Below are 5,450 nucleotides of genomic sequence, written 5' to 3'. Positions count from 1 at the left end.
CTAGAAGATACCTGCAGGCAGATGTTAGGTGTGGGTAGGTGTAGAATGTTGGATTATCAGTGTTACAGTTTGTGTCTAGATGTCCCCCAGGGGGCAAGGAGATGGCTCAGCACAGTAAGTGTTTGCCTGGCAAGCTCAAGGGCATGAGTTCAATCCCTAGTTCCACCAAAAAAAAAAAAAATAGATGTCCCCCCAAAGCCTCTTGTAGTCATGAGTGGGCTCACAGAGTTTTGATTGACTTTGGGGGCATTGCTGGGATTATGGGTGTGAGTGCTGCTGGGATTCTTGCTGCTGGGATTATGGGTGTGAGTGCTGCTGGGATTATTGCTGCTGGGATTATGGGTGTGTTATACCTACCCTGGGGCGGCAGCCCGCATGCAACGTAAGGGAGGAAGGTAGGCTTGCTCTCTGCTGCCCCCCCCCCCCCCCCTTTTGCTCTTGCTGCTTTTCCTGTCTTCTGCTGCCTTGCACTGCTGTCCCTGTGCCACTCTGCCTGGGAACCAGCTGATCAGGGACTGAAACTTCCCCACATTGTGAGCTAAATAGGCCTCTGCATCCTTGACTTTGGGTGCTGGGTATTTTGTATCAGCCATGAGAGAAAAGGCCATCAGCATCAGTTCTTCCCCGCATGCTCTTGACTTTGGGCTGAACTTTGGGGTACACTGAGAGCTTTGGTGGATGAGATGATAGCAGAAGTGACAAACGGGCATGTAATGTACTTGTGACGCTAAGCCACTCAAACCAGGCCACTCAATCAGCCTCCAGGAACCACAGTCGGAAGTAGAGCCACCTTCAACCTGCAGACCCTTGAGAATAAATTATTACTATTGTTGTAGCCACCGAGTCTAGGGATGGCTTGTTACACCTCACTCTTCTGACTGTAGCTAACTATACAGAAGACAATAGTAGGATGTTTAGCGTATCCAAAGCCAGACACTACTAGGTCTGAGACGTCAACTGGGTCACCACCATCATCATCAGGTTCCACCAGAATGTCATTGGAACACAAGTGGGGACTTCCAGTGTGGTGTAATAGTTAAGACTGTGGGCTGCAGCATCACCAAGGACGTGGGCTTGAATCTTGATTTGCAAATGTAAGGCCTGTATTACTAGGAAGCTGTGCTCCATTGGACAAAGTTCTTTCTTTCTTTCTTTCTTTCTTTCTTTCTTTCTTTCTTTCTTTCTCTCTTTCTTTTTGTCTTTTTGATACAGGGTCTCGCTATGCAGTTCATGGTGGCCTTAAACTCACTTTGTAGTCCAGGCTGGCCTTGAACCCGCAGTGATCCTCCTGCCTCAGCCTCCCGCATGTTGATATTAAAGGTGTGTGCCCCGCTGGACAAACTTCTCAGCTTTCCAAATCACTGATTCTTCTTTATTCAAAAGAAGAGAATTCTAATGAAACTCCCTTGTTAAGGTCGTTTTGAGACCTAAAAGAGATAGCATATTTGAGAGTGTAATAACTAGAGTCTAGTACTTGGAAACCATCGTCATTTCTATTGTCACCTTTACTACCCGAGAGTCTGATACTGTACTTAGAAATCACCGGGATGAAGACGCCTCTCCCTTGTCTCAGTGAAGTCGCCCCAATGCTCACTCCCTTCTCAGACATATTATAGAAAATCTGTACAAAACATTTCTTTTTCTTTTTTCTTTTTTTTCTTTTGCAGTACCAGGGATTGAACTCAGGACCCTGCACTTGTCAGGGAAGCGCTTATTCTACTGAGCTATCTCCTCGGCCCCCAAAACATTTGAAAGGAACAGAGATAGTAGAGATTAATCGCACCTATTAGGATACATGGATTGAACTCAGGCCCTTGTGCTTGCCAGGGAAGCACTTATTCCACTGAGCCATCTCCCTGGCTCCCTAGGATACATGTTATATGTTGTCAAAATAAAAATGTCTTTATTAGAACAGAAAATTCAGTCTCTTCTTAATGTGAGCTGCTCCCCCCCCCCCCAGTCCTGTCCTTGTCCTGTCCTGTGTCCCTGGTTCCCCTCCACTCAGCCTCAGTGGGGGGGACACAGCCGCCCCTTCCTGTTTGGAGCAGTACAACAGCAGGTTGTTTGGCCTTGGACAGAGCCCTTCCCTGCCTGCTGTGTGCTTCTGGGAATGCACTGTAATTCCTCCGGCGGGCCCAGGACATTGGGCTCCACGGGTGTCCACCCAGCCGGTGAGGACAGCCAAGGTCAGCAGTGGGCCAGAGCCAGGCTGCCGCCCAACCTGAACAGGATGCTGAGGACACTGGCAGGGGGGCAGGATGTGAGCCGGGAACAAATGGCCATCAGAGGGGAGGGGAGCGTGGGCAGCGAGATGTGGGAGCCGCTACACAGGCCACTGTCACTTTACATTTCATTCAGGAAAAGCACCAGGCCCTTAGCTGGGACAGACAGCATGAACTCCGGGGCTGGTTTTCACTGTGGAATGTCAGGCGGACTGTGAAGGCTTCCACAAGGCCAGGAGATGCAGTAGTGGTTCACAAAGCTTTAAACGTAGAAAAATCAGCTCACAGATATCTGAGATGCCCCCGACATGGAAGAAAAGATAGAGACAGACAGACGGCAGGCAGGCAAGCCACCCAGGCAGAGGGTTGCATGAGTGTAACCCCAGCACTTGGGAGGCTGAGGCAAGAGGGCTACCATGAGTTTGAGGCCAGCCTGGGCTACCAAGTGAGTTCAAGGCCAGCCTGAATTACAAAGTGAGACCCTGTCTCAAAAATAAAACAAAACAAGACTGGGGATATAGCTCAGAGATGTAAGCGCCTGCCTGGCAAGCGCAAGGTCCCGAGTTTGATTCCTGGTACCGCAAAAAAAAAAAAAAAAAAAAAAAAAAAAAAATGTTTAGAAGGAAGGATGGAAGGAAGGAAAGAAGGAAGGAGAGACAGAGACAGAGAAGGAAGGAAAGAGGGAGAGAGGAAAGAGAGAACATAAATAATAGTAATGTCTTCTGAAAGATAAAGAAACACTTGCTTCCACAGAATGTGAACAGCACACTGAAAAAAAAAAAAATACTCTGTGGTCGCTTCAGCGGTGCATATACTGAAAAAAGGGAATATTCAAAAAAGACGTCAACAATGACAACACAAATTTCTAGTTCGGTGTGGTGGCACATGTCTGCAATTCTAACACTCTGGGAGGCTGAGGCAGGAGGGTAGCAAGCTCAAGCCCAGCCTGAGCAATTTGGCAAGACCTTGTCTCGAAGGAAAATTAGAACAGGCTGGGGACGTAACACAACGTCAAGGCCCTGGCTGCAGTCTCTAGTATCAGAAAAAGAAAAGGCGGGGGCAACCCACTTTCCGGGCCCCCTTCTGACCCTCTCAGATAGAAGCTTTCTCCCTGCTCTAAACCTCTGCTGTTCCTAGGATTCATTCCTTGACTTTAGAGAACACGACATGGTATTTTGGACATCCAGCGGATTGGGAGTTTCATTTCCCTGTATCAAGTGGGTACAAGCGCCTAGGCAACACCAACATGCAGAATCCCAGACGGTCTCACAGGACCTACTGCGTGCACAGAAGGGTATGGAGGTCACTGCAGGAGGCCCAGGTGACATTGGACATGGGAAGGGGAGGGGAGGGACAGGAGGGACAGGAGGGGAGAGGAGGGAGGAGAGAGGAGAGGAGGGAATGGAGGGGGGAAGGAGGGGAGGGGAAGGGGAAGGAGGGAAGGGGAGAGGAGGGAGAAGAGAGGAGAGGAGGGAGGGGAGGGAGGAGAGGGACAGGAGGGGAGGGAGGAGAAGAGAACAGGATTAAAGAAAATTCTGAGCTGGGCACAATGGAGCATATCTCTAATCCCAGCTACTCAGGAGGCTGAAACAAAAGGATCCCAAGTACAACCTAGGCAACTCAATTATACCTTATGGAAAGAAAGATCCTCAATAAACAAAATATGGGGGGCCTGGCCTTAGCTCAGTTGTTTAAGTGGCTGCTTCCACAAAGCTGTCAGCCTCAGGTTGCTGTAGTTCGATCCCCACAACACCCCAGCCAGCCAAGCCACCCCTCAGGGCATTCAGATTAAAAAAAAAACAAACCTCAATAAACAAAATAACACAACAGCAGGGCTGGAGCTCTGGCTCAGTTGCAGAACATTTGACTTCCTGAGTATGTATGAGACCATGGGCTTGATCTGCATCACAGGAAGAAAGGAAGGAGGGAGGGAGGGACGGACGGACGGACAGAGAGAGAGAGAGAACAGCAGGAATTGAAAAAAGCAGTAAAAATATTTAAGGATAAAACTAAAAGAGTATTTTAGAAAATAAAGCAATGCTAGAGATGTTTAAAAATAAGAGAGAACAGGGCTGGGGAGATAGTTCAGTGGAATAAGTGCTTGCTGAGAGAGACAGACAGAGAGAAACAGAACAAAAAAATACGCGTTTGTTTTGTTGCTACTGTTTAAACTGTAGGTCTGAGGGGGGCCTGGGCCTAGCTCAGTCCTTTAAGTGGCTGCTATCACAAAGCTGTCAGCCTCAGGTTGCTGGAGTTCGAACCTCACAACTCTCCCGCTGGCCAAAAGTGCCCTGAAGGCATTCGAGGAACAAAAAAAAAAAAAAAACATTATTCCATTAGGGGGCCTGCCCCTTAGCTCATTTCTTTAAGTGGCTGCTTCAACAAAGCAGTCAGGCTCAGGTTGCTGTGGTTCGATCCCCACAACACAAGACAGCCAGTCATGCCTTGAAGGCATTCGTTGCAAAAAAAAAAAAACCCTTCTGCCATTTTTGGGCTGGTGAGATGGCTCAGTGGTCTAACACACCTACTTAGAACAAGATTAGCAAAGCACAGGGACCCCGGTTCGGTCCCCCAGCACCACATGCCAGCCAGCCCCGCCCCCTGGTGGGCTGAGCTGGCCACACACACACACACACACACACACACAAATAAATAAATAAAATTTAAAAAATAAAAAAATAAAAAAAATAAACTGTAGGTCTGTAATCTATAAATACTATAGATTATACATTTCAAAATGTAAACCAAAGAAAGGTTTGAATAAATAAATAAAAGAATGACCCCAAGAGCAGCTAAAAAGTCAGCTTCCCAGCTCCTTAGCAATTCCACTTCAGCAGAAGGCCCAGGACCTGGAATTTACATTTTTAAATGATGCTGATGCAGGTGGTTCAAAAACCACACCAACAAACCTACCTGAATCGGGAGCATTGCTGGCTTTGGCGCACCACAAACCTGGAGTCAGAACCCCAATTCTCTGGACTCCAGGCTGTGTGAAATCCACTAAGCCTTCTTCACGTGCAAAATGAGGACCATAAACGGCACAAGGTCCAGAGCAGTGGTAGCGAGCCTATGGCATGGGAGCCGCCGCGGGCTGCTTCTTGCCTCTGACAGCTCCGAGGTTCACCGTTCCTGGTCTAGAACCTACTACAGGTCAACACAGGTGGTTGCAACAACAACCAGGGAGTGGAGGTATGGTTCAGTGGCAGATCAGTGGGTCCATAGAACGCA

Source organism: Octodon degus, unplaced genomic scaffold (assembly GCF_000260255.1).
Source record: "Octodon degus isolate 3935 unplaced genomic scaffold, OctDeg1.0 scaffold00222, whole genome shotgun sequence".
Lineage (NCBI taxonomy): Eukaryota > Metazoa > Chordata > Mammalia > Rodentia > Octodontidae > Octodon > Octodon degus.
This window is presented reverse-complemented; position numbering follows the sequence as displayed.